Source organism: Dreissena polymorpha, chromosome 7, assembly GCF_020536995.1.
Source record: "Dreissena polymorpha isolate Duluth1 chromosome 7, UMN_Dpol_1.0, whole genome shotgun sequence".
In the NCBI taxonomy this organism is placed as follows: domain Eukaryota; kingdom Metazoa; phylum Mollusca; class Bivalvia; order Myida; family Dreissenidae; genus Dreissena; species Dreissena polymorpha.
In genome coordinates, this window is record NC_068361.1 from 55,360,123 (window position 1) to 55,368,271 (window position 8,149).

General features: G+C 34.7%; 1 long non-coding RNA gene across 1 annotated transcript; it reads right to left on the minus strand.

The window, feature by feature from the left end:
- Positions 1-5,012: 5,012 nt before the first annotated feature.
- LOC127839324 (uncharacterized) lies at positions 5,013-6,929 on the minus strand. Its single transcript, XR_008030290.1, has 3 exons — positions 6,744-6,929; positions 6,362-6,440; positions 5,013-5,960 (listed from the first exon to the last, which is right to left on the minus strand). It is a non-coding gene; the product is annotated as an uncharacterized LOC127839324 (long non-coding RNA).
- Positions 6,930-8,149: the final 1,220 nt, after the last annotated feature.

Genomic DNA, 8,149 nt, shown 5'->3' on the forward strand with positions numbered 1-8,149 from the left:
TGACTCATGTGGGGAATTAACCAGAGCTTTATTAACATTTAGACAAAACAGGTTATACCGGAAACTTTTGTGCGCCACTGGCTTATACGCGAAACGTCACCGGATCATATGAGCGCCAAAACGTTGCAAAATGCAGGATGTGCCGAGTATTCATAGTAAAAACTAAATAAACCTCGTAAATATGACACAGAACATTTCGGTCTTTCAACCAATGGTAAACGTAAAAATTCTGAATCGCCGTGGTGTAGTGGATATGGTGTCCGCCTAGCGTCCGGGGGGTCACGGTTTCAATCCCAACTATGGGAGCGTTCTGTAAATCTTTCCATAGGCACCAAGTACTGTTTCTAGGCACAGGAAACGGACTCGAGAGCGTTTCATACAAGCCTGATGCTTGAGATGCAATCGAGCTAAAATAAATAGTTTTAAACTAAAATTCGCACTGAAAAAAATACAGTATTTTATCTGAACGAACGTCAATAATTGAACCTCATCCTTCTCAATGTCATGAAATAGTTAAAGAAACTTGTATATTTTGTAATTTGTTGGAAAAAACAACATGATACAATAGTTCGAAATAACAGGTAGCTGCTAAATACGTGAGCATTGACGAAACCATAAAGTACTAGCACCAGATAAAGTCCGAAAACACGACACCGTATATTACACGACATAACGTGATTTACTGAGGGTTAATTAATGTTTTTTTTCAGCCTATTCTCAATAAAATTTTCATATCGTGTGTGAAAACGTTGAATTTTATACTTGAAGTTGGTGCTCAAGTGCATATGCGTAGTAAATTCGCATTGTATCTATGTATACTCGCACTGTTTTGTTTAATTCTCTTTCCAAAAGGACTAATGCGAACTAAAAGTAACATCATGAACCTTGTAAGATTTGTTGTCGAGCGCGCTTATGGAAAGCTCGACACTATAGGAACCATAGTCTAGTGTAATAGTAAATGCGCGCGTGCCTGGGAACGTCCCATCGAGCTTGTCGGCACAGAAACAGTGTCACATACCTAGCAACAAATGGCCATCATCATACGGCATGTAACACCTTTCTCCCTACCTAAAAAATCAACACGTCTCATTTAAGATCAAAAGGAGTAAATTGGCCATAAAACAAAATCCTGGTTGTAACTTTGGCATTTATCCTAATATTTTACAAGATAAGTATTGATGCAAAGCATCAAAGGGCGTAGGGAATTTCAGTGTTAAAGGCACTCAATGAAGTTACATGGAACGATTTTTTTTCTACTGAAAATATTAATATATTGGCCGATTATTTTAAACAAAATAGAAAAAGATACTGGTTTAACCATTATCTATGATTTTGTGTTATAACCCCCAAATAAACATTATTTATGATGTTGTGTTATAACCCCCAAATAACCATTATTTATGATTTTGTGTTGTAACCCCCAAATATTTCATAGTTAATTTTATTTACATCGGTTTCCTTTTTTTACTGGTATCCGTGTGCAGTTTTCATTAATGAAACAGAACTGTGTAGGTTTAAAAAAATCTGCTTCATCTTGTAAGCGTAATTTCATATTTTTCTCAACTTCAAAGGGAGATGATTCTGAACTTATTCTTACGTTGCTCATTTACGATAGGGGTTGAGTACTCATTGATATGAAAACACTGTAAAAGTTTGAAAAAAAAAGAATGAAAACTGTAAATTATATAAAGAAGCTGCATTTCACAATATTTTGGAATTAAGTAAAAGATCAAAATAGATTTATTGCTCCGATATTCATCATTTTCAATAGGGTTCGAGTAATACTGATATAAAAACACTTAACAAGTTTGGAAAGATTCAGACGAAAGTTGTGAAATCTTTTAAACAAGTGGAAATTGTTTATTTTGTCAAATTTAATAGAAAAAAATCTGGACTTATTGTCCCGATGTTTCTCATTTTAAATGAGGTAAAAATGCTCATTGATATGACGACACTATAAATTTAGAAAGAATCTGATGAAAAATGTTGACATAATCACCTAACCAAGCAGCTTTTCACTTTTATTTTTAAATTCAAAGAGACATTAGTCTGGAATTATGGTCCGATATTGCTCATATAGAGGTTGGATTTGGTCCTCATTGATAAAAAAACTGTGAAAGTTTGGGAACAATCTGATGAAAATTTTAGACTTCGAACAAGGATTTCAAAATTTCTCAACTTCTAAGGAAGATAACTATGGACGTAATGGTCGGATAATGCTTAAGGGCCCATACCACCTGGATAGTAATACGTGTCGCGCTTCGCGCTCGATATGTGGTTCTTAAAAAAACAACTCCGAGGAGTGCTTGACCTTAGGGAAACGGGTTGCTGGGACACAGCTCCTCCTTGATAAGCGGCTGCTTCCTTTATCGCAACTCATTGTTACAATCAATAATACGTGTCGCGCTTCGCGCTCTATATGTGGTAAGGATAGGCCTATGATAGACATCCATAAAAATACATGGATAATAGATGTGTTGTTTGCATTTATTTGTTAATATAAAAACACGTGTTATTTTATAAGATATTTAAGTGATGTAACAAATTTTAATTAACGTTGTCACCACGTTGCATCCATTAATTTTAATAAAAATGTCCAATTGTAGTCAAATGGATTTTAAAATGTCTACATAGAATAAAGCTTTATTATATTTATTAACCTGACTGAAAAAATTGTCAGCCGCCGAACTGTTCGTGCCGGAACCCGGGATTGAACCGGGGGGCCTTTAGATGACTGTTGCGTGAACAACTTCAGTCTAACGCTTTCCCAACTGAGCTATTCCGGCTGCAATTCACTTTTGTACTGCTATTTGGTGATGTTGTGTGCTATCGTTATTATATGTCTATTAATAAACTAATACATTGTACGTTTTCGTACCACTTCGCCTCCCAATAAACTTGCTTGCGCGATAGGTCGTCAAATATCGTACTTCATTGATTCTCCACTAAATAAGCAAATTATAAAAACACACAAAATAAATATATTTTGATTATGTTTTGTTTTTATACAAAACATCATTTGCGTTTATACGAAAGTTTCGCGTATTTCCCTAGTCCCTGTGATCTTTCCCCTGTGATCAGTTGTGGATCAGTTATTAATTAAAACAAATAGCTTTGCATTATTGGCAATAAATGTTGTAATTAATGTAATAGGCACAAATGCAGTACTTATTTACACTAATTTACAAAAAAAATCACCACTATGCAAGATATTCTTAAAACAAAAATATATACATTGATCCGTAAAATAACTTCTCCTCCCATAAGCGAAAAAAATGCATTACATACTAGGCGTCGCCATCCAGGGCGACGCCAATAACTTACCACAAATGATCGCCACGAGGAGACGGACTGTCACGTTGAAGACACGTCTCCATTTCCTACATCAAAGGTCAAAGTAACATTAGAGGTCACATATAAAATTTGTTCATAAACAGCTTATCCAATTTGTAACATTATGTTTTCCTCATGCATTTTCAAAATAGGTAGGTGATTTTCGAATACTATAAACTATAGTATACTACAAATCCTTGAAGTTAGTATTTTTTATTTTAAAAATAATACAAAGGAAGTATTGATAAATAAGTCGTTCTTCAGAAACACGCTTACTATATCAGATTAAAAAAGAACTTATACATTGTGTAACCTTTAAAAGTTTAAATGCAAGTTTTTATAACCCTTTTCAGTATAGGGTCAACATATTTTATTACTTTTAACGAAGTAGGTAAATATTACAACAAATACAATAACAACACGACGAATTGTTCCTTTCTGCTTTTATGAAAATGAAGCAATCGTAACTGTATACTTAACAGTAACAAACAAAACGAGAAAAAAAAACAAAGATATAATTTTGACCTTAGCTTCCGAATTAAAACGTCGTTCAGTCTCGTAAATAGTAATGGTGTTATGATAACGTTAATTAAAATAAGAGCATAAATAAACATCTAGCCAATCAGAAATAATATTTACATCCGGGCATTTACTTGCTCGCAAAAAAAACAAGCTCCCTTAATTCATGTCACTGATTTTCCGATTGATATAGGATGGTTTGCAATATTTCACCACTTCTTGTTTAATTTATTTGTACTTAATCTTAAAACAACTTTTTGGGATAGCCTTTTAGATTTACATTCAGTCAACTGTTCCATTAACATTTACTTAGCAAAAACTTCCCTGTATCTTGCCAATAGACTTTCAACGCCGCTGGCGCTCACTCATCATGAGAATTCTTTCACAAGAATGCTGCATTTTGCAACACGAACCTAGCCCATGGACCAATGTCTGCATTGTACTACAGTTTCCACAAGTTGTGTGCACACACTTGGAGGTAGTTTGTTTTCACTTACAATAACGTTTTTGTTAGTGAGAACAATCATCCAATGTAGTCAATGTATGTATTGGTAGTATATTGTTTCGGTAAAAAATGTAAACATAAAGTAAAGCATTGTGAAACCAAAACAGCACACTTACCTCAAAAAGTCATTGATTTTCTGATATTGCCCTGTTCCCACAGCCTTGTGAACAATCGAGTCCATGTTTCCTACACGTACATCGTGTTGAGTTACAACTTTGTCGGCAATTACAGCGTATGACTTTGAGTAGAGATTCAGGAGAAGGCAAAAGATGTATCCTTACTGGAATCAATTTTTGTTGGATATTGCCAAGCCCCAATTTACTCTATCCAGTGTGTTGTTTCTTCGCCATATCTGTGTCTGTAGGTATGTACGCAGTGAGTGAAAGCGAAAGGCATCAGTGGTTGGTGGTGATGTCTCCACTTGGACGGATGTTTTGCTTGTGCAAACCTTCTGGGTAAACTTCCGGAATCTCAGGATATCGAGCCCTTCTGAAGGAACACCGTTGTTGAGAAGAATCATTGCCTCTACACTACGAGTTGTTATCTCGTTAACGTCTGGTTCTTCTTCATTAAATATTTCAATGATTTGTCTGAATTCGGTACTGGTTTTGAAAAACTTCAGTACGGCTTCTTTGCTGATACTAGTACCATATATCCTAGAAGTCGTATCACAACCTGTGCATGCATGTATAAACGGAAACATGTTGCATAACTATGGTCCAAGGACATTCTTCGTTTTCTTGATATTCCATACTTTATTTGTCAGATTTGCTCGCCTAATATCTGATTTATACATTAGATTGTGACTTGAATCGTCTCCATGGTGACACAATAAGACAAGCACGCCAGTGTCCTCACCGACAACGACCGTATTATGCGATGTTGCTTCTTGAACTGCAGTGCTTACTATCAGCGTATCAGCGTCATCGTCTGCTTGTATTGCATCCACGTTGTTGTCTCTCAGGTATTTGCTCAGGATGGTTAGGAAGTTATGTTTGTTTTCTGTGCTGTTGATGAATATTTCCTTATCTGACCTGAACGTTGTATCAAGGTTAAATAGTGCCTTAGTCCCTATTTTTCCTTTCGTTCTCCTCATATGTGTAACATCCTTGAGACTTGGTGAGGAGGAATACCAGTCAAACACAACTTTTGCTCTGTTGCCAAATTGTTGTCTAATACTCCGGAGGTATTTTTTGCATATCTGCTGAAATGTACTGTTTTTTTTCCATGGAACACGTTGCAGCAATGACCCACCATCTTAAGCATATGTTGGTGATTGTGGTAAGGTGTTAGCTTTACAGTCACCCATATTCCAAATATTCGGATAAATGCGTTTGATTGACTCTCTTAGAAGTCCGCTTTTGTCAAACATAGACGATGGAACTTGGCACAATTCATACTTGAATATATCTGGTATATTCGTCATGTCTCTGTTATTATAGTTTCTTGAAAGTCAAAAGTTTTGACATCCCATACACCCCCACCCCATTTATTTTTGTCCGATTAAGCATATTTAGCACAGAATAAGCAGTCAAACTTGATATCAAAGTCACATCCGATCTTAAACTTCTGCTTTTCGCCTGGTAATCCATCATACATTGTCCTGCAACAAAAATGCTAAAGTAACTGTTTGTATAAATATATCTTTAATATAATTTCAATACATACAACTGTAACAGAAGTAGAATAGCGTTAAATAATGATTTGTGTAGCTCCCCATTAAAGCCGCCCAGCATTTTGAATCGGTGTGTGTTGCTTTTTCCGCGTCCTATTGGATCGTGAAATATATGCTGAAGTTCATTATATAATAGCATATTTCAAGTTCAGTATAATTAAGTACGTGCTTGGTGGCATGAGTGGCATATTGTTAATAACCACTGTTGAAGAGACCCAATCCAAACAGCATTGACTAGCAGTATATCTATAATTATGCTTTGATTTTTTTTTCTGATTATAATACTTCAAATACTTCCTAAAATTGATTGTTCAGTAAATATAAAATACCATGCTGAATGAGAAACATGGCCAAAGCTACTTGATCAGCTGGTCTTGTCACATACTGTATTTCACTGATCCGTGTGACCTGAAATGGCGTAGATATAGATAATATTTAATACTTAGCAATTTGTATGTACTTAAAAAACTTGTTTAAATCAAAAAAAGGCATACAATGCGAAAAACGAAGAAATAATATTTTCCCAAAATTTGCGAATTTTGACACAAACACGCTTCCGTAGTTTTAAATTTTTTGCAGACTACTGTTCACAGTTTGTAAAAACACACCCTTTTTCATGTATTTACGATGACTTTGGTAAATATCAACTGTCCATGTGTCTTTTATATGTAAAAAGTCTTCAAAGAAGTTAAAACGACTCAATTCAATTACTTGATGCATGTCTTTGAAGGGGGCTCTTATCTTCTTATTATCTTCTTTCAACTAGGCTTCAGCTAAAACGTCGGCACAATTAAGTATTGCTCTATATTGAAATATTACAATTCTTATAATTTAAAAGACAAAACTTCTACTTATCGTCTTTATAACCTCAAATCACAGTCGATATCACATCAATATAGTGACAACTAACATTGCCCGCCATTTTGTACTGTTTCACGTCACTTTATGACGTCATATTTATTGGAAGCACCCGTATGGTGTACTACATTGGAATCATAAAACTTCGCGTTTTTCGCCATTTTCAACGTTGAATTATAACACTTTACCCCATTTAGTTGAGACTTGAAAATAACACTATGAATTAATTAGACATAGGAGAATACGACCCACACGGAATCAATTCTTTTGCAATTTTTTCTAGGTTAAACATAGACCGACTGGAGTATTTTCGCGTAATAATCGGTAACGCAAAAAAAATCCGGTATTATCCGTTTTGGTCAGGCGCCGTGGGTCGGGAATATTAATATTTTGTGGATTGTAAAACAGTGCCAACACAATTTTCGAAACGAGAAATAACAACGAAATACTGGAAAGATACAGATTCAGCATCTTTAATAACATTATGCGAAAAGTCATGGATTTTTTTTTATTGAACTCCTAAAATACGTAATTTACATTTTTTTTGGTAATAAATCCGATGTTTATTTGGCCAGTTAACATTTTCGCAATATGTTTATGCTCAAAGTTCGTGGTATTTCAAATAAAGGTTTAAAGAAGAGCGTGTGAGATATACACGTGTATGAGATCTTGATTTTATATCATAAAATATACGGCTTCAGTGTCCTGATATAAATCCTGCTAGGACCGCAGCACCCCGCCCCCTCCCATGGTCCCACCCTGCCCCCTTTGACCCCCACAATACCATTGATGTATCGCAGAATTATAAGTGAAATATTATGTTAAGTGTCAATACACTAATTAAATGTCTACAGTACAGCAACACAAGTATAAATAATTATAAACGCAATGTTTTTAAATGGAAATCATATTAAATTAAATATATACATTTATAAAAACTTAATTCCAATAAGACGACAATGACTGAAAACAAAATGAACACATTAGGTTGTATACAATTTTTAATACATTTTTTCAACATTTATGTTCCCTGTAAGAAAAGCAACGTTAACATGAGAAAAATAATCAAACATTTTGATCACTGATCTTTTTAAAGAAAAAAGATAGAATACGTCACTCTCTGAATTTTCTTTCATTTTCTTTTCTTTCAATCAGTAATTTCGAAAAATAGTTAACATAGAGTGCATTTACTATAGGCATTAACAACTACTACCGGTAGCTACTGTTGTCTGTGTGTTTACATTAAATTCTATCATAGC